Source organism: Schistocerca cancellata, chromosome 7 (genome assembly GCF_023864275.1).
Source record: "Schistocerca cancellata isolate TAMUIC-IGC-003103 chromosome 7, iqSchCanc2.1, whole genome shotgun sequence".
Taxonomy (NCBI): domain Eukaryota; kingdom Metazoa; phylum Arthropoda; class Insecta; order Orthoptera; family Acrididae; genus Schistocerca; species Schistocerca cancellata.
The window spans coordinates 378,259,297-378,282,063 of record NC_064632.1 but is presented as its reverse complement, the minus strand read 5'-3'; positions in this window follow the sequence as shown (position 1 = coordinate 378,282,063).

The window sequence follows — 22,767 nt, the reverse complement described above, 5'->3', positions numbered from 1 at the left end:
TTGTGTTTCATTTTCAGAGCAGAGGGTAGAGGTAGAATTTGCAAGACTACACTGGTCTTCCAGTTTCATTTCTAAGGCTAAAGGTAATTGTAAGTTTACACCATGACCGCAGTCACTTTCACTTGTCAGCCTTCCTTGCTGAACTGGTTCTGTCCTCTGACAGTACTTGTTGTTAGCCTGCATTGGAGGCTATCACATTTATCAGAATCTTAAGTAAAGCTTGAGTACTGAAATAATTTAGTAAACTGGTGGGCCTGTGATTATTGTAATCTACTATTGATGGAAGATTAATATAGCAACATGGGATTAATTCTTTTCTAAAAACATTGTGACGAAAGGTTATTGATTATAAAATAGGACAACAACGTGAGGTAAGTAGATGGCAAATCATGAAGTGTTGGCAACACAAATAGAAACCACTAATAATTAGCACTCCACTGAATGATAAAGATTAAGGTCAATCTGCTTAATCTGTTTACTCCGGCTCAAAACATGGATAACGCAATCTGAAACTACCTAACGCTGAATAAACTTTGATGGACATATTCTACGCAGTAGTTATACTACATTGGTGCAGCCGAGAACAAGTGGCGAGACTGTGATTCTGTTTGCCCAAGCAATCCGGAGCAGCAATACTATATCCCTTTCTCGATGTGTAGCGCTGTCTCAGGTGATGCTCATGGTGCAAGCATCTGCAGAGCAGCGATGTGAGCGCCTGTAACTGGCTATCACGTGAACGAAATATGGAAAGTCGCGGGCTGGCGGTCTGTTAGACGGATCGAAATTACTCTCTGACCAAGCCCGGAAACCTTGGATGATTCCAGCATGTGACACTCCCATTCACTGGTCATACCATGGATCAATTTGGCTCACTCACATCGCAGTGCACACTAGATCAAATGTCAAGGCAGCAGACCTCATCTGAATAAGCAATAAAAAGAATACCAATCGCCGTTGTATAGGTTTATTTCTAGGCAACCAGTTTCGACGTTACACTACGTCATCTTCAGGCCTAAACTGCTCCAAACCAGTAACCTTCGTGTTATAAATATAACAGTGCCTTTAACTGGTCTCGTAATAGCTATTACGGGCATGGGTGCTCTCTGGACAGCTGGCCTGAAGATGACGTAGTGTAACGTCGAAACTAGTTGCCTAGAAATAAACCTATACACCGGCGATTGGTGATGTTTTTATTTAGCATTGAACAGTCGTAGTCCCATACTCCACCAGAAGATGGAGCTACATTCATTAATATGAATAAGACTACCCTCAGCACAGCGAGTTGTCTGTGATGACTGAGGTCTAAACCGTTGATACAGCTAAGACTTCACCACAGGCTTCCCAGTCAAGACCAACGCCAGTCCGAAGTGTCCCAACAGCTACCCACTCACCACATGTCTCTTCTCCAGAGTGTAGTCTGAATCAGAAGACCACGTTTTTCTGCTCCTCCCTTTCCGTCAAACCTTGATCAACTTTATAAAAAGCAATTCAGCCCCCCCCCCCCCCCCACACACACACACAAGGTTTTGTGGCAATCACAAGACTCCACATTCTCCATGTTTCTCCGCTAACTCGTCTGCTCTACACTTTCATCAATCCTAACCAAAGTTGATAACATTCTTTTCCCTGCTTGAGAAGTAACCAATCCCTGACATGTAAATTCCCATGCAGGGAGGAGAAGACATAACACTCCCAAATTGTTTTTCCCATGGCCACTTTAGAGAGCATGTTTTGAGTTTCCATTTGGGCTTAAAGTGAGCAACACTTTCATCACAGACATCATTATCTGGACGGGCTGAAAGTTACTGGATGTTCTACCAGGGGTCTCAGTTAAACTGAGAGAAGTGCTTTTGTGTCTCAATACATAGCATTTCAGAACTGCCACAAATGTTGCATTCCATTCTAAAATTCTTCCAAAGGCCTGAGGCTTCCCAAAAGAAACAGCAGGGAGGGGGACGACACCACTTGACGGCTCTGTCGATAGCGTCTGGTCCAAGGTGAATGTGGACACTCGCGAATTATTATGACCGCCATCCCTTTACACAATGGGTGTTTACGACGTTGTCGAAACACCTGGCCATGCTACCTACTTCTCTCCTGCATCCTTTGCTGTGGCCAGAGGCGCCTAACAGGTAGATCCAGGCTGGCAGTTTTTCCGCCTTTTTGGCTGAAAGCATTGTCTGCACACCATCAGTGCGAGAAATTCTTGGGGCCAGCGGTCAATCCCCGGTAAGTGCTTTGAGAGTTCCTCTCCCTAATTTCTGCACGTTGTTTCCAAGCCCCAAATGCCCACTGCAAGATTTAATGTTCAGTAACCAAACTGCCCATTTGTTCTCAACTCCAGAAAATACTCCTCGATGGAGACCCACCATAAAGATCCCACATGCATAAATAATGTACATGCTCCCATCAGTGCCTGCTCATCTTGGAAACTTCCTGTCGTATCACAAAAGTGAAGTCTAGAGTGTAATAACAACATTAAAGAGTGTCCTTGAGTATGAAAATAGGTGAGAGAGTGACTTGTCCTCTCTCAGTTTGCTGGAGTAACTTCCCTCTATTTTCAATGACATTGAAACGAACGTGGTTCGAGCTTTACAGTTTTCTGATACGTCCAACTTCTGTCCTAAAATTTTAGGGAGATTTTCTCAATGAGATAACAGAATGACTGGCTCACCCATGTCTTTTCATAAGTTGTCAGCCAGTCACATTTCCCTGTGCGTTTTTTTTTTTTTTTTTAGTTCTTCTGTGGTTCTACTTCTGTCTTAATCCCATATATAACACCTTTCACCCTTCTCCACTGAATTAAGGCCGGTGAGATAGAGTGATTGTGTGAAAAGAGTGATTGTGAGATGGGAGTGAGTGAATGAGTTTCTTTTAATAGTTGTAAGGTCGCTGATATCCTCGACGTTAAGCGCCCGTAAGCTCCAAAACACACACACACACACTGCAAAATGTAAGTAGTGCTCGTGATAGTGGTAATGCAAGACTGGGATGAAGCGGTTTACTTTCAACGAGCTTACAGACATGGATATGTGTTATGATGCTGCTAATCCCAATGCACTAGAAGAAAGACATATTTATGGAGATCGTTTCCCACAGCGTATTTTGTCTTCTCACGCATTGTTTGCAACTGTGGATCGTCGAATGTGTGAAACAGGGGTCCTGCACTTAAGTAAACAGTGAAGATAAAATATCAATTGACGGAAGGTAACTCAGTGGTTCGACAGGCAATTTTCTTAAATCTGGGTTAATTACGATGAAAGATCTAACACATCTAACCTATGAAACGATTTCTACTTCGTTGCTGTTTGCGAGCACTGCCGTATCATATCGGATAACGCAAGAACGGAAACAGAATATCCTACAGGAGTGATATGTAGCATTGCCCCCTACCGGCGACGGTAGAATCAACATGCCCAATCCTACACGTGCTGCGAATTGCGTCATCTGGCGGCGTCACGTGTTCAACATTTGTCATCCGCTTTTGGGGTTTTTCCAGACATTTGTCGCCCCCATGTGTTCTGTACTAAATTACCTGTCTCAGCGTCACCTATGTCGCTTCAAGGGTTTTTAAACGTTTACACTGCATAATCACAAGCGATGACTTATGGCTAGAGTGATTATACCTTTACTATTAAAACGGTTTGAATCTGTCGTTTGTAAACTTCTCTGATGTTAAGCAGAAGTTTCTCCATTTTAGCAGTGAGCTTCTAATAAAAACAAATCTAGACCAAGGTAAACCCTTCTCTACAGTATTTATTACTTTTGGCAGCGCTATATACTACACGAACGGTGAAATGTCGTTGCAGCGTTGCTCTGTTATAAACTACCATTTGTGAGGTTCTTTAACGATAAACAGTAGTTTCTCCATTTATCAATTATGTACAATAAATTTAGTGTCTCCCCTGCCTTTACAGTATTTACTACTTTGAACAACAATTTTACGATAGACACGGCGAAATATCGTTGCTGTCTTACCGTATTACAAGAATATTTTCACATTCGACGTTTATATGCACTTTTATATTTGCTTAATTTTATATCATTTTCGTTTTCTATTCTAATTACGCCGGCCGCGGTGGCCGAGCGGTTCTAGACGCTCAGTCCGGAACCGCGCGACTGCTACGGTCGCAGGTTCGAATCCTGCCTCGGGCATGGATGTGTGTAATGTCCTTAGGTTAGTTAGGTTTAACTAGGTCTAAGTTCTAGGGGACTGATGAACACCGCAGTTAAGTCCCATAGTGCTCAGAGCCATTTATTATAATTACATAATGTACCCACTGCCGTAGGAGCTCGTTCTAATGTGCACACTTCAGCGCCATCTGCAGCTAGCTCTCCTTAGCGCTAAAGTCTGTACATTTACGCCGCTGACTCGCGCTATTTTTGACACAAAATACCGTTATAATCCAGATGACATTACTGTGTTCTATTGCATACAAGACAAATTTTACATCGACGACAGTCTTATGTTAATGGGCCACAACACTTGGCATTTGAGGTGTACACTTGTAATACTAAAGTAATGGAACCTAAATCATCGCTTGTGATTATTTGTGTTCTTAAGATGGATGTATCATATGACAAGAGCCGTCCGGCTTTACTCAGTGTAATCAGTCAGCATGTGAGGTAAAAAATGAGTAAGCTAAGCATACAATCTCTTGGTTACAGTTGTTTCTTTACTCTGTCAAAATGTTTTCGTAACCACTAACATAATTTTAAAACTGTCGAAACCTAGGCAAGCGGACCACTAAACATTTACTTGCAAGTGGCTGGCTCATTTTTTTCAACCTGTCCAAGTTTACTGTCGTACAATAGCTGAAATTACAGCCATGTTTAAAATTTTAGAAGGTATTGTATTAATCTTGGCTGCTCTTGTTTTTCTTATATCCTTCACCAACTCTAAGCTTGGTTTTTGGTGAAACTTCTTCATCTCAGCTTACCTACTGTCCTGTATGCTTGGAAGACCTCCCTTATATGATCATATCTAGACCACCGTCTGCAGTTCTTAATCATCCTGTCAACTATAGGTTGCTGCAACAATGTATATCGTAATACGTGACAAACTATTCCAACTTTTGGTATCATTGTGTTAATAGCACCACTTCGTCGTCTGTCTGTCTGTCTGACTGTCCGACTGTTAAAAACCCTTTTCTCAGAACGGATAGGCGAGTCAAGCTCAAATTTTCTTCACATATTATTGTCTGTAGCCCCTTGGCCGGCCAAAAATTGAAGCTTCTAAATCAATGCAATGAAAACAAACAGCCATTTATGTAACATATTTTGATACTCGCAAAGTCACTCATTAAATTCCAAAGATTACTTCCCATTGACCTTGAATCATGAAATAGTAGATAGTGTCGGAAGTTCCATGCGGCTTTTCGCGGATGATGCTGTAATATACAGAGAAGTTGCAGCATTAGAAAATTGTAGCGAAATGCAGAAAGATCTGCAGCGGATAGGCACTTGGTGCAGGGAGTGGCAACTGACCCTTAACATAGACAAATGTAATGTATTGCGAATACATAGAAAGAAGGATTCTTTATTGTATGATTATATGATAGCAGAACAAACACTGGTAGCAGTTCCTTCTGTAAAATATCTGGGAGTATGCGTGCGGAACGATTTGAAGTGGAATGATCATATAAAATTAATAGTTGGTAAGGCGGGTACCAGGTTGAGATTCATTGGGAGAGTCCTTAGGAAATGTAGTCCATCAACAAAGGAGGTGGCTTACAAAACACTCGTTCGACCTATACTTGAGTATTGCTCATCAGTGTGGGATCCGTACCAGATCGGGTTGACAGAGGAGATAGAGAAGATCCAAAGAAGAGCGGCGCGTTTCGTCACAGGGTTATTTGGTAACCGTGATAGCGTTACGGTGATGTTTAACAAGCTCAAGTGGCAGACTCTGCAAGAGAGGCGCTCTGCATCGCGGTGTAGCTTGCTCGCCAGGTTTCGAGAGGGTGCGTTTCTGAATGAGGTATCGAATATATTGCTTCCCCCTACTTATACCTCCCGAGGAGATCACGAATGTTAAATCAGAGAGATTAGAGCGCGCACGGAGGCTTTCAGACAGTCGTTCTTCCCGCGAACCATACGCGACTGGAACAGGAAAGGGAGGTAATGACAGTGGCACGTAAAGTGCCCTCCGCCACACACCGTTGGGTGGCTTGCGGAGTATAAATGTAGATGTAGATGTAGATGTAGAATTTGGTAACAAGCAAGTTTTTACAGTACAAGTAAAGGAAAAAAATCCAGTAACAGTTAATCTGTAATGATATCCCACGAAAACTTTTTTTTTCGTCCGGATATCTGTCCATCCTTCTGTTAAGACGCCTTTTTCCCAGGAACCCGTAGACGCATCAAGAGGAAATTTCTTACTTACTAAGGTCTATGATCCCTTGGTCTTCTAAAAACAGTTCATTGAATACTATTCAATGAACTGTAGATGAAGCCCGATTGATTGATCAAAAATGATAGTGCATTGAGAATGGCTAGTTTCTAGCTGAAATCTAGATCTGCCAATAAAAATTTTTCGAAAGGACGACTGATAGCTGAAATCTATTATTTACAACTTCTCAAAATGTCCTAATGCAACGTAGAGGGTATCCACAACACCGACCAACGATGGAAAAAGTTTTTTACTGAAAATACCTTTCTTCACATTTAACATTTAAATTTATTAAATTAATCGATTTTTTTTAAAGAAGTTAAAAGCTTCAACATAGTTGAAAACATTTGCTGGCAAAAAAAGGTCGATTCTATTTTTGTGTTAACAGGTGGTGTTTTGTTTATTGTCAACGTAACCTCACTTTCCCGTTTCCTGTACATGTACTCAGTACGATGTCTCATCGTGGTTGTAATAACTCTGCTGACAGTTTTTGTTATATTTGTGGTGAATTTGTGATTAAAAAATACCGAAGAAAGATTACAGACTTTGTGAAAAAGATTTATCTATCATAGTTTGGATCTAATCCTGGTGATCAAGAGAAATCTTGGGCGCTGCATAAGATATGTTATGTGTGTGTTGAAGATCTGAGCAAATGGTCCAAAAAGGAGAAAAAAGCCTTTAGATTTGCTGTTCCTATGATATGGTGGGAGACAAGAAATCATTCTGATGATTGCTACTTTTGCAGAATTGATATTATTGGTCATAATTCGAAAAACAAGAAGGTAATAAGCTGCTCTAACATTCCGTCCGCCATCCGACCAGTAGGGCATGGTGTAGATTTGCTGGTTCCTGAACCACCAGATGATTTAAATTCTATTCCAACAGAGGTATTTTCTGATGTACAATCTGATTTAGATGAGCCAGATGATGATGAATTCCACTGTAGTATAGAGCCCAAATTGTTTACTCAGAGCGAGCTTAACGATTTTGTTAGAGATCTTGGCTTAATGAAAGAAAAATCTGAATTGATTGGCTCTAGATTAAAAGAAAAGAACTTATTGGCGGTTGTAACCAGCATAAACATGTATAGAAAGAGAGAGCAACAATTTTTCAAGTTTTTTCAACATGAAGGTGATTTAGTGTACTGCTCAGACATTTCCGGTCTGATGAATGAGTTTGGTATTGAATACAAAAAGGAAGACTGGAGGCTGTTTATTGATTCATCCAAAACTAGTTTAAAGGCTGTTTTATTACACAATGGTAATGCATCAATACCTGTTGGACATTTTGTACATACGAAAGAAAGCTATGAAAACCTAGAAATAGCGCTAAATAAAATAGGCTATTCTGTTCATGGTTGGATGATATGTGGCGCTCTAAGAGTAACATGCATACTCCTTGATCAGCAAGGTGGATTGACCAAATTTCGATGTTTCTTGTGTGAATGGGACTGTAGGGCTAGGCATCAACACTGGTGCAGAAAGAACTGACGTGTGAGAGAGTCTTTAAACCCTGATGAGAAGAACATTCTACGCAAAAACCTTGTAGATCTAAAAAACGTACTTCTACTACCTCTACATCTAAAGTATGACTAATGAAACAGTTTGTAATGGCTTTGCCTAAAGATGGACCATGTTTGAAGTATATCTGCCAAAAGTTTCCACACCCTTCAGAAGCTAAACTAAAAGGAGGCGTCTTTGTCGGACCTGACATTAGAAAATTGATGTTTGTTGTTAACTTTGAATCCACAATTACCTTAAATGAGAAAATAGCATGGGTATAATTGAAGCAAGTCCTTGCAAAGTTCTTAGGACATGAAAAAGACCCAGAATATGTTTCTATTATAGCTACAATGTTAAAGAAGTGTAAAACTTTAGGTTGTTTAATGAGCCTGAAAGTTCACTCACCTTGATTACTTCCTGGACAATATGGGAGATGTTAGTGAGGAGCAAGGAGAGCGTTTTCACCAGGACATTAAAGTGATGGAAAAACGCTACCAAGGCCGCTGGAACACCAACATGATGTGGGATTACTGTTGGCCACTTCACCGAAAAGTTCAGCAAGCGACTCATCGTAGAAAAAGCTACACAAGAAGCTTCAATGAAAAAAGTTGCTTTCTTACGTGAACTTATTGTGTGGTGTAGATACAAAATCCAATCTCATCTGTTATAAAGGTGTGGCAGCCCCATTTCTTAAAAATGAGGCTTGAGTTTAATTAAATCTTATTCAAGACGCTTCCTATTCCGAGCGCTAAATTTAATATAATTTGACTTTAGCGAACCTCCGGAATAAAGTGCCTAAATAAAAAATCCCTTGGAAAATTTAAGTTACCAGTAAATGAATTATAAATGGAGCCCTAAAATTCGCATCTGACTGCATTGAAATTCCCCATCGCTAGCGGCACCTCTAGTAAAACAGCTGCGCACAAAATGATAAATGAAAGAACAAAAGTTTGTCTCAGCTTCACGCAGTGATTTTTATAAAACTACATACTGTACAAAGTAACTGAAAATAAAATGACAATACTTGCCTATAAATTCAGTATGCAAATTAAACTACTGATTATTGCACTAAATTCGCAACGTATTGTGCAAAAAATGTTACAGGCACTGTGTGTGCCTCGTAATAATAATGACCTAATAGTCTTTATAGAATGCCGGTATTGACGTTAACTGCTGTAGCTCTGATGCAGTTACGTGATGGCCAGTTCAGAGTGAATGCAATACCAAGCTAATACAATCGTAAAAATTTCATGTTTCTTCAGAGATAAAGCCAGGTTGTAGATGCCCTGCCTATTAAGCCCAGTCCATACCAGCACTCAATGTTGCGCGTGTTTGTTGCGTGACGAATCGGCACTGCTGCATATCCCCTGAGAGTATTCTGGGTCAAAAGTGATGCAGTACAAGGTTTGAATCCCATCGGAAGTGGCTTCTGTGAAACAGTATGGCGCAACATTTTAAGTGCAGAAGTATTCGAGGGATGCGTGGCTCAGTATGGCCCGTAGTGGTCAGTGTTACTGTCGCCGGAGACGTTTTTGAGTTTCATATTTTTCACTAAGTGGATAGAAAATAATCGAAGATCTTCGATGGAACGTTTGCTTGCGGGATATCACACATAACCAGTATAGAAACCACGACAAACGATGAGAGGCATAAAAATGTTTATCGGAAGCGTTCGGCGTTTCAGTAGCGAATATGGTAAAAAAAATCTACACTTTGAAAACCCAATTTTAACGGGAACACAAGAAATTAGAGAAAAGTAGGAAGAGAGGGACTTCTCCTAAGAAGCTTCCATGTTGCTTCTACCTGTCAGTCGTCGCCGCTACAGTCTGGAACCGCGCCGCTTCCACGGCCGCAGGTTCGAATCCTGCCTCGGGCATGGATGTGTGTGATGTCCTTAGGTTAGTTAGGTTTAAGTAGTTCTACGTTCTTGAGGACTGATGACCTCAGCTGTTAAGTCCCATAGTGCTCAGAGCCATTTGAACCATTTTTTTTCTACCTGCCAATCAATAAAGAAGAAGTCGTAGCACTGATGCACGCTGAGGTGAGAAAATTGTGGGACGGAAATATTCACATATACAGTTGGTGGTAGTATCACTTATACAAGGCAGAAAAGGCCAGTGCGTTAGCAGAACTGCCATTTCTATTCAGATGTTTAATGTGAAAAGGTTTCTGACCTGATTATGGCAGCACAACAAGAATTTCCGGGATCCACAGTGTCAAGTGAGTTTCGAGAATACCAGATTTCAGACATTATTTCTCACCAGGGACAACGCAGCGGCCGACAGCCTTCACTTAACGATCGAGAGCAGCAACCTTTGTGTTGAGTTGTCAGTGCTAACAGACAAGCAACACTGAGTGAAATAACAGCAGAAATAAATGTGGGACGTACGATAAATGTATCTGTTAGGACAATGCTGCGAAATTTGCCGTTCAGGGGCTTTGGCAGCAGACTACTGACGTGAGTGATTTTAGTAACAGCACGACATCGCCCGCAACGCCCTTCCTGGGCTCATCATATCGGGGACTGGAAAATCGTGGGCTGATCAGATGTGTCCCGATTTCAGACGGTAAGAGTGGATCGTATGGTTCGAATGTGGTGCAGATTCCACGACGCCACGAACTCAAGTTGTCCACAAGACACTCTGCAAGCTGGTGGTGGCTCTATAACGGTGTCGGCTGTATTTATATGGAATGGACTGCGCCCTCTGGTACAGTTGATCCGATCATTGACTGGAAATGTTAATGTTCCGCTTCTTGGAGACCATTTTCGGCCAGTCATACAATTCATGGTGCCAGAAACGATACGCCATGTCACCGGGCCACGGTTATTCGCAACTGATTTGAAGAACATTGTGGACAGTTCGAGCGAATGACTTGGCCGTCCACATAGCCAGTCATGAATCCCGTCGGACATTTACGGAATATAATCGAGAGGACAGTTGGTGCACAAAATCCAACACTAGCAACAATTTCGCAATTACGGAAAGCTATATGCTGTAAACATGGCTCAATATTTCTGCAGCAGACTCCTAACGACTAATGGAGTCCATGTCAAGACGAGATGTTGCACCATGCCGGGCAAAAGAAGACCCGACACGATGTTAGGAGGTGCCTCATCACTTTTGTCACCTCAGTCTAGAATAATATACGGTAGAATAACATAAAATTAATAATTATTACGAACTTCATATAACTTTTTTTTAATTTCAGAAATACAGAGCAACAATTAGAACACGGTAGCTTATTTGTATATATTGTCTAATCGTTTCAACCTGTCAAGACACCGAGCCTTCAGATGGTATAAAGTAATCTCGAAATTCACTTCTGATTTCCTGTACTTCATTTGGAGATCTCGGTACATTTTATAGGCGGAGAAATTACGATTATTGCAGTTCTAATCTCCACGCTCCATCTATCAGATTCTTCCTTGTCATGCGCCAACTGGAGTACAATTTGTTTTTGAATGGCATCGTAAAAGTATATGCAAACAGGCACTAACATGTTTACACTTTACTGGGATGTTGTCTCCTAGGTCTCAGTAAACCCCAAAATTTCGTGGCCGATATTCCAAAACATTTTCTACAACGCGGAGTGCACTACGTAGACGGTAATCGAACTTTCCTTCAGTACGTGGTAATGGTCGGTTGTGTAGCCAGGGTATGGTTTCACCAAATTTCGTAACAGAGGAAACGCATCATCTGCTACAAACACAAAAGGGACGGAGTTCTCTCTCCCTGGCAACTGGGTCGACTGAGGCAATTCCAATGTCCCATTATTTATTTTTTCGTGAAGCGTTGTGAGAATTTATTCCTTCGCAAGCAAGGCTCCACAATCACGGAAGTGCTCTTCTGTGAAGAGCAGACAATTTGAAAGACGACTCGGAGGCCATCGTGGCGGTAAATGTACGCACCTATGGTTGCAACACATCTCTCTTTGAGTTGTTGTTGTTGTTGTTGTTGTTGTGGTCTTCAGTCCAGAGACTGGTATGATGCAGCTATCCGTGCTACTCTATCCTGTGCAAGCTACTTCATCTCCTAGTACCCACTGCAACCTACATCCTTCTGAATCTACTTACTGTATTCACCTCTTGGTCTCCCTCTCCGATTTTTACCCTCCACACTGCCCTCCAATACTAAATTGGAGATCCCTTGATGCCTCAGAACATGTCCTACCAACCGATCCCTTCTTCTAGTCAAGTTGTGCCACAAACTCCTCTTCTCCCCAATGCTATTCAACACCTCCTCATTAGTTATGTGATCTAACCATCTAACCTTCAGCATTCATCTGTAGCACCACATTTCGAACAATTATATTCTATTCTTGTCTAAACTATTTATCGGCCATGTTTCACTTCCATACATGGCTACACTCCATACAAATACTTTCAGAAACGACTTCCTGACACTTAAATCTATACTCGATGTTAACAAATTCGTCTTCCTCAGAAACGCTTTCCTTGCCATTGCCAGTCGACATTTTATTTCCTCTCTACTTCGAACATCATCAGTTATTTTGCTCCCCAAGTAGCAAAACTCATTTACTGCTTTAAGCGTCTCATTTCCTAATCTAATTCCCTCAGCAACACACGACTTAATTCGACTACATTCCATGATCCTCGTTTTGCTTTTGTTGATGGTATTCTTATATCCTCCTTTCAAGACACTGTCCATTCCGTTCAACTGCTCTTCCAAGTCCTTTCTGTCTCTGTCAGAATTACAATGTCATCGGCGAACTTAAAGTTTCTATTTCTTCTCCATGGATTTTAATACTTACTCCGAATTTTTCTTTTGTTTCCTTTACTGCTTGCTCAATATACAGATTGAATAACATCGGGGAGAGGCTACAACCCTGTCTCTCTCCCTTCCCAACCACTGCTTCCCTTTCATGTCCCTCTTATAACTGCCATCTGGTTACTGTACAAAAGCTTTCTCTAAGTCTACAAATGCTAGAAACGTAGGTTTGCCTTTCCTTAATCTATCTTCTAAGATAAGTCGTAGGGTCAGTAATGCCTCACGTGTTCCAACATTTCTACGGAATCCAAACTGATCTTCCCCGAGGTCGGCTTCTACTGGTTTTTCAATTCGTCTGTAAAGAATTCGTGTTAGTATTTTGCAGCTGTGACTTATTAAACTGATAGTTCGGTAATTTTGACATCTGTCAACGCCTGCTTTCTTTGGGATTGGAATTATTATATTCTTCTTGAAGTCTGAGGGTATTTCGCCTGTCTCATACATCTTGCTCGCCAGATGGTAGAGTTTTGTCAGGACTGGCTCTCCCAAGGCTATCAGTAGTTCTAATGGAATGTTGTCTACTCCCGGGGCCTTGTTTCGACTCTGGTCTTTCAGTGCTCTGTCAAACTCTTCACGCAGTATCAGATCCCCCGTTACATCTTCATCTACATCCTCTTCCATTTCCATAATATTGTCCTCAAGCACATCGCCCTTGTATAGACCCTCTATGTACTGCTTCCACCTTTCTGTTTTCTATTCTTTGCTTAGAACTGGGTTTCCATCTGAGTTCTTGATATTCATACAAGTGCTTCTCTTTTCTCCAAAGGTCTTCTTAATTTTTCTGTAGGCGGTATCTATATTACCTCTAGTCAGAAAAGCCTCTAGATCTTTACATTTGTCCTCTAGCTATCCCATTTTGCACTTTCTGTCGATCTCATTTTTGAGACGTTTGTATTCCTTTTTGCCTGCTTCATTTACTGCATTTTTATATTTCCTACTATCATCAATTAAATTCAATATTTCTTCTGTTACCCAAGGATTTCTACTAGCCCTCGTCTTTTTACTTACTTGATCCTCTGCTGCCTTCACTACTTCATCCCTCAAAGCTACCCATTCTTCTTCTACTGTATTTCTTTTCCACATTCCTGTCCTCATTGAGCTATGGCACAGAAATAATGTCTAATTTAACTTATGAACACACTACAACCAGTCACTGTTTACACATTTTTTTTTACGTACCACGTGAAATTTTCAGTAATTGTTCGCTCATCATTAAATGCATCTTTATTGCGTGAGATGAGCACGAAATGTAGCACTCCGTTGTTTACTGCTCCAGATTTTTTAAATGAAGAGTATGTAACATCATGATTTTCTGGTATGCGCTATACTTCATTATTTTCGTTTTGTGTCATATGCAGTATGCAGGTGACTACTGATAGCTGACTGCGTTGTATTCTTACTAACATCTGAGCTATTTTACAGTACCACAGAATGAGACGTTTTGCGCTTCATGCCCACCAGTAATGTCAAAAATAACAGCTATTGTTTAAAGCAAAAGGAACTTACAGTCTGTGATGTACCCCTTCTGAAAACGAAAGTGGTATAACTGAAGTCCCTAATACACACTAATCAGCCAGAAAATTGACCACCTACCTAATAGCTGGTATATCCACCTTTCGTATGGATAACAGCGGCGACGCCTGATGGCAGCGAAGCAATGAAGCCTTGGTAGGTCGCCGAAGGGAGTTGGCACCGTATCTGCACACACAAGTCAGCCGTCAATTCTGGAGAGGGACGATGAGCTCTGACGCCATGTTCAATCATGTCCCAGATGTGTTCCAACGGGTTCAAAAAATCTGGCACGTGGGGTGGGAAGGTTGGGATGGGTGGAAGGGGAGGGTGGCAGCACATCAATGGGAACTCGCCGCTGTGTTCCTTGAACCACGCCATCACACTCCTGGCCTTGTGTCATGGCGCATTATCACGTTGAAAAAAGCCACGGCTACCCCCGTCGGAGGTTCGAATCCTCCCTCGGGCGTGGATGTGTGTGTTGTCCTTAGGGTAAGTTTAAGTTAGATTAAGAGTGTGTAGCCTAGGGGCCGATGCCCTCAGCAGTTTGGTCACATAGGAACTTACCACAGTCCGCAGCTCGTGGTCGTGCGGTAGCGTTCTCGCTTCCCGCGCCCGGGTTCCTGGGTTCGATTCCCGGCGGCGTCAGCGATTTTCTCTGCCTCGTGATGACTGGGTGTTTTGTGATGTCCTTAGGTTTAAGTAGTTCTAAGTTCTAGGGGACTGATGACCTTAGATGTTAAGTCCCATAGTGCTCAGAGCCATATGAACCATTTGAACTTACCACAAATTTCCAAAAATGCCACTGCCATCCGGAAACATGATTGTCATGAAGGGATGTACGTGGTCTGCAGCCAGTGTACGATACTTCTTGGTGGTTATGGTGCCTTCCACGAGCTCCAATAGATCCATGAATACCCACGTGAATGTTTCACCAGAGAATGCTTGTCTCCGTCCCGCAGTAAAGGTGTCAAGGACTGCTCCCCTGGAAGACGATGGATTGACGCCCTCCCATGATGAAAAGTGTATCAGGATTCATCAGACCATGCAACGGTCTGCCACTGTGTCAGCGTCCAGTGCCGAAGGTCACGTGCCTATTTCAGTCGTAGTTGCCGATGTCGTGGTGTCAGTCTTGGCACGTGCGTGGGTCGTCGGCCACGGAGGACCATCGTTGTGAGTGATCGGTGCACTGTGTGTTCAGTCACACTTGTTCTCTGTTCAACATAAAGTCTGATGTTAGTTCTGCCTTGGTTTCGGCACGTGTTGAAGAGACTCACTACAGCACTCCTCGAACATCCGACAATTCGTGTTGTTTCCGAAATTCGTCCGGGCCGTCATAGTTTGCCCTCGGTCAAACTCAGATAGATAGCGCGCCTTCCTCATTCTACACACGGACAGCACGTTCACTGTCGTTACACGCACAGTGCGTGTGTCTGACTAGCTGTCGTTCCCCGCCAGGTGACGCTGCTATAGCCTGGACGGGTTTACATCGATAGTAGGTCGTTGAAATGTTCTGGCTGGTCAGTGTAAAACATCTAAACATATCCAAGTACCGGTGAAAGATACTACTGGTTTCCCTCCGGGTTTTATTTTGCAATTAAAATTAGCACAACTCTACAGCATTTTTCTTCAAGTGCAATGGAATGTGTAGACAGCACACCTTCGACTAACAAATGCTGTATGTTTGCACCAAGAAACAGATAATTTTAACTATATAATTACACGCTATTATACACGTCTCGAAATTAATACAGCAATGACGTCCAGGCGCAGGTTCAAAATATTCCGCGTCTGCAGCGTTCTCGTTGAGTCTAGTTAGTTTTACGAGGTCGTTCTTGACATCCCACGGTGGAAACATTCCGGTTGTTGGTCTATGCAACTAGAATTGCGGCAAATACATTATTTATAAGCCCGCATCTCGTGGTCGTGCGGTAGCGTTCTTGCTTCCCAAGCCCGGGTTCCCGGGTTCGATTCCTGGCGGGGTCAGGGATTTTCTCTGCCTCGTGATGGCTGGGTGTTGTGTGCTGTCCTTAGGTTAGTCAGGTTGAAGTAGTTCTAAGTTCTAGGGGACTGATGACCGTAGCAGTTAAGTCCCATAGTGCTCAGAGCCATTTGAACCATTATTTATAATAAACAACCTAGACTACTGCAGATATTACTTCTATTAAATGTATAAGAAAGACCCAGAATCTTTTAGAAAGTATAAGAACAAAAGATGAGAGAAAAATTTAAAGAACGAGGGTCGTTCAGGAAGTTATGCTACGAACGTTTTTTCTGATAGCAGATTAGTTTTATTGGTGATTCCAATACACCACATTACTCCTCACTCTTTTAGCTTCAAAACCCTATTTTTCGTCATAATCTCTGTTCAAAGCGATGGACTTATGCCACCTTATTGTAAGGGCCTGTGTGTCGCAATGGAACCACTCAACTGGTCGACGTCGGATCCAACGCCTTACTGCATCAACAACCTCCACATCAGCCACAGCCGGCCGAAGTGGCCGAGCGGTTCTAGGCGCTACAGTCTGGAACCGCGCGACCGCTACGGTCGCATGTTCGAATCCTGCCCCGGGCGTGGATGTTTGTGATATCCTTAGGTTAGTTAGGTTTAAGTAGTTCTAAGGGACTGATGACCTCAGAAGTTAAAGCCCGTAGTGCTCAGAGGCATTTTTTTCAACCACCCACATACTGCTTCCTGAGGGCGTTCTCCATTGGGCCAAACAGACGGAAGTCCGAAGATGCGAGATCCGAGCTGCGGGGTGGATGAGAAAGAACACTCCAATGAAGTATTGTGATCTCCTTTCGGATCTGTAGACTTGTGTGAGGCGATAGTTCCTATGCATTTTTGTGCCGACGAACGCGCTGAAATTGTTACAGTTTGCTGCGGGTAGCACAATACACTTCCGCGTTGATCATCGCTGCACCATGACAGAGGACGTGAAACGGAAGACCATCGCCGTGACATTACCGGCTGAGCGTGCGGCTGTGAACTTTTCCTTCGGAGGAGAGGTTGAGTGGAGCCACTCCATGTATTACCGTTTTGCTTCCGGTTCGAAGTGATGAACCCATGTTTCATTCCCTGTGGCGGCGTTCGGCACAAATTTGTCAAGCTCAATCTCATAACGCACAAGCAATTCCACACAAATTGTCCTTCGTCATTCTGTTTCTCCCTAACGCGCACACACCTTTGAGTCTCCAACTGGTGGATGAGTGTGTCAGCAGTACCAACACAGACGTCCGCTGTGAGCATGGAGGGTTTGATTATGATCTGTTGATCATCTCGGATGAGAGTGTCCACACGTTACAAAACTGCAGGTGTCACAGCTGTTCGTGACCCGCCGGCACGGGAGAGATCGAACAGGTTTGTGAGATCCTGTTCCGGTTATGACAGAAATCTCTACAAATGCCTTCCGTACTTTCGTTCACTGTCAGGTGTCCGTACACATTCTGCAAGCGCCTATAAATATTTGCGATGCTCTGGTTTTTCTCCAAAACAAACTCAGTTACTGTCTTCTGCATGGAACGCATCTCGGTTACAGATGCCATTTTGAAGGCTACATACAGTTCAAACGGTTCAAATGGCTCTGAGCACTATGGGACTTAACTTCTAAGGTCATCAGTCCCCTAGAACTTAGAACTAATTAAACCTAACTAACCTAAGGACATCACACACATCCATGCCCGAGGCAGGATTCGAACCTGCGACCGTAGCGGTCGCGCGGTTCCAGACTGTAGCGCCTAGAACCGCTCGGCCACAGCGGGAGGCTTTATAGTTCACGACAGTGTCAACTACACTGTGCTTTGCTCACGGCAGCGCGACCCAGATATAAGGCAAACACTATGTAAAAGTCCTATCTACTGTACAAACATTATTATTTGATATTTAATTATGACAAATTGTACCGAAACCGACGAGCTTATGATATGTTATTATTGTGACACAGGACTGAAACAGTATATTTCCATAGCACACAAGTTATAAAACGAGAAGCATCAAACATGGGGAATATTCGATTACCTACATGTAGTTTCTCGTCATTTTATTGGAGGGTGTCTTAAATCTTTTGTGTCAAATTGAAAGAAGTGGTAGGGAGATCTCCCAATTATGCTGAGATAGGAAACCAACGGGTGGAAATGCATATTTATTGTGTTATGGACAAACACAGTGAACATCGCATCACAAGAACGTAGCTCATACCAATCGTTCAAAGTGACGATCTCCAGTCTCGGTGCGTGCATGGCAACAACGCGTGAATTTTGGCGCACTCTTGCGAAATCCGGGGAGTGTGTTGTACACTGGAACAAGCAGCGAATGGTAAACAGTGTACACCCATGACTACCAAGCAGACATACTCTAAACAACTCTACGTGTGCCATGTGACGACCGAATTGGTCCCACCGGTGCTCTGACCAGTGCCACAGGCACACAGCTGTCCCTGATGTCAGGTGTCAGTTACATCAGACAGATTCTGATGTGTCGATGATGGGGCGTTACTGAGTTCAGTGCATGACGTGTAGTCAAAGATGGAGCGTTGCTCGTCACGGGAATTGGCAGACATGCATGTAATGCATGGTGCAGCAGGATGTAGGGGCCGTAGAGCAGTACTTTTAACAATTGCTTTGAGTTACGTTGCTGTTAACCGGTGTGCGCTGTGCATGTCCGTAATACAATAAATGTGCATTTCCTACCATTAGTTCCCTATCTCAATTTAATCGGTTGTGTGCCTCCTATCACCTGTTTCAATTTGACCCAAAAGGTTTGAGACACCGTGTATAAGGAATCGTACCGAAAACGACGCGATTTCGAAAGACCCTCAATGTGTTGATGTTTTGAAAAGGCTTATAGGCATACCACGTATTCTATAATAAAAAACAAAAATTGGCAAAGTATGAGCAAGACTCACGCTCTGAGGGTTCCGTGCAAACTTAATTATATCTATAGATATTTCAGCCACTCCGGGATTCGAGAGTCTCGGGAATCTAGAATTTCGTCGCTTTTTGTCTCTTACTGATATCGATCCTGGCGACATATTCGTCCCAGGAATTCCGAGACTTTCTAAAATGTTTCAAGTTTAATTTTCTTGAGTAATTTCGCGTTCGATATTGTAATTCCTGAGAAAAACGGGTGTTAACAGGTGGAAAGATAGTTGGATAACAAATGACAAAACTTTGTGTTATATAATTACAAACCAAAAATTTCCGATTTTTTTTTCCTTACTTGTACTGTAAACCCTTACTTCTTCCTAGGTCAACGGGAAGCACCCTATACGATTTGATGTGTGTGTAAGGTAGTATCAAAATATGTGACGTGAATGGCAGAATCTTTTGATTGCTTTGACTTAGAATCATAAGTTTTTGTACACCACGAAGGGACGATCGCGTTAGTGTGTGACATAAACTTCTACTCGGTACGTCTACGCATTCGTAAGAAAAAGAGATCCTAGCAGACGGAGGAACAGAGTCAGATAAAAAAAATTCCGTTTGATATAATTACAAGTTAACAATTTTCGGATTTCTTGTACTTTAGCTTTACTGTGTACCCTTGCTGGTCCCCAGATTTCATGATTCTAGGTCAACAGGAAGTATGCTAAAGGTTTTGATGAGTGAATTTGTGAGAATCAAAATACGTGAATCAAATGGTCATATGTTTTGATTGCTCTGACTTATAAGTTTACATTTTTTGCATCACCAAGAGAAGACAGACCGTAGTAACATACAGGTAGAAAAAAATGGCTCAAATGGCTCTGAGCACTATGGGACTTAACATCTGAGGTCATCAGTCCCCTAGAACTTAGAACTATATAAACCTAAGGACATCACACACATCCATGCCCGAGGCAGGATTCGAACCTGCGACCGTAGCGGTCACGCGGTTCCAGACTGAAGCGCCTAGAACCTCACGACCACAACGGCCGGCCATTAATTGATGCACTTTGTGATCCTATTGGTGTAGACAGTGGAGACCGTGGAAGCGATTCCAGATTAAAGAGCCTAGAACCGCTCGCTACACCGGCCAGCCATAAATTTCAACTTCGTGCACCTATCCGTTCCTGAGAATGTGAGTCATTAACAATCGGTCAGACAGGCAGATGGACTAAAACGTGATACTCACATGGGTTATACTTACAAGGATTCCGTATTTTCAGAATGAGGTATGGAACCCTGAAAACGAAAAGCACGAAATATGTTTAACTCTACACAATATGGTGTGTTCTAAATTCTGATTCTGAAGTAAAGCCGGTCCCGTTCGCCACGTTCCTCTCCAGAAGACTAAAATCTGACGTGCCAGATTCTTTACCTCTTGCTACGCATTGCAGTGTAGCGTGGAATTCCTCGCTGTGAAGTCACAAGCTCCTCGCTTCGTAGTTTTTCACGTCCCCTGAGAGGCCGGCTTTGAAGGAGTTTAACAATTCACTGGCAGCACCATAACGAATTAGTCGTCACGATCGCTGCTAGAAGAAAGAGGGCCTGGCTGTAGCGTAAGTGCGAGACGGTGGTGTGGAAGCACGACACCGTGAAGAGCCGCTCACGCAGAGGCGGCGTGAGTCACCGGCGAGTCCTCGGCCTGCCAAGAACGTGCGATAAGCGGCAGTGCCTGGCTGCTGCTCTGGTCTGCCCCGGGGAACAAAGGCGCCAAGCGGCGGAGGCCCTCGACATCAAGACGCCAGCCAGTGTCTGCAGCGGCCACAGTCAACAGGCGCCGCGCTGTTTGCTCTCCAGCGGGGGCGGCCGGGAAGAGTCGCTCCCCGCCTACCCCACGTCCACAGGTCTTCTTTCCTGCTTGTGCAGTGCCAAAGATAGGCCACCCCTCCCCCCCCCCTCTCCTTCCCGGCCACTAAACAGTGACACCGCGGCGCTTCTCGGATGCCAGAGGTCGAACGTTCCTCCTCCATCCTGGTTTTGTTCTACAGGGTAAGTGAGGTGCAGGAGGGTAGCACCGTTAACCAGAATTCCAGAACTCTGCATTAACTTCAAATGCACACGTTTTAGGTTGATGCCAACCCAGGACATTATAAACGTCAACTGAAATATTACAGTAACTCCTGTTGGTTTTAGCACTACAAGTTTAATAAGTTCATGCTCAGGCGGAATGTCCGCCCCGATAGCTGCGTGGCCAGCGTGACGGATGGCGTCTTGCGGGCTCGGGTTCGATTCCCGGCTGGGTCGGGGATTTTCTCCGCTTAGGGACTGGGTGTTGTGTTGTCTTCATCAACATTTCATCCCCATCCGGTGCGGAGGTCGCCCAATGTGGCATCGAATGTAATAAGACCTACACCAAGGCGGCCGGACCTGACCCGCAAGGGGCCTTACGACCAATGACGCCACACGCTCATTTCCATCAGGTGGTTTTTTTTTTTAATTATTATCTGGCCTTCCCTAAGGAAGTGTTACGCGCCCTCTTCGTTCCTAATTTACATACCAAATAGTTCAAATGACTCTGAGCACTATGGGCTTAACGTCTGAGGTCATCAGTCCCCTAGAACTTAGAACTACTTAAACCTAACTAACCTCAGGACATCACACACATCCATGCTCGACGCAGAATTCGAGCCTGCGACCGTAGCAGTCGCGCGGTTCCAGACTGAAATGGTTCAAATGGCTCTGACCACTATGGGACTTAACATCTATAGTCATCAGTCCCCTAGAACTTAGAACTACTTAAACCTAACTAACCTAAGGACATCACACAACACCCAGTCATCACGAGGCAGAGAAAATACCTGACCCCGCCGGGAATCGAACCCGGGAACCTGGGCGCGGGAAGCAAGAACGCTACCGCATGACCACGAGCTGCGGACTTCCAGACTGAAGAGCCTAGAACCGCTCGCCCACTGCGGCCGGTTTCTACATACCATTTAGGAGACAATATGAACGGCCCTGTTATTTTTTTTGTAGATGATGGTGTTATATACTCTTCGTAAAGTCATCTGATGACTAATTACATAATGATTTAAGAACGGTATGTGTGTTGCGAGAAATGGAAATTGTCTCTAAAAAATGAAAAGTGTGAGGTCATCCACGTGAGTACTAAAAGCAGTCCGATAAATTTCGGTCACGCGATAAATAACATAAATCTAAAGGCTGTCACTTCAGCTAAATACTTTAGGATTACAATTACGACATCGCCCGCATCTCGTGGTCGTGCGGTAGCGTTCTCGCTTCCCACGCCCGGGTTCGATTCCCGGCGGGGTCAGGGATTTTCTCTGCCTCGTGATGGCTGGGTGTTGTGTGCTGTCCTTAGGTTAGTTAGGTTTAAGTAGTTCTAAGTTCTAGGGGACTGATGACCATAGATGTTAAGTCCCATAGTGCTCAGAGCCATTTTTGAACAATTACGACAAAACTTAAACTGGAACGATCATACAGATAATGTTGTGGGGAAAGCGAACCAAAGATTGTCTTTTGTTGACGGAGTACTTAGAAGATGTAACAGGTCTACTAGACAGACTCTCTGCACTACGCTTGTCCGACCACTTCTGGAGAATTGCAACGCGGTGTGAGAGCCTTAAGAGATAGCACTGGCGGAGGACAATCAGAGAGCTCAGAGAAGAGAAGCTAATTTCGTACTACTGCGAAA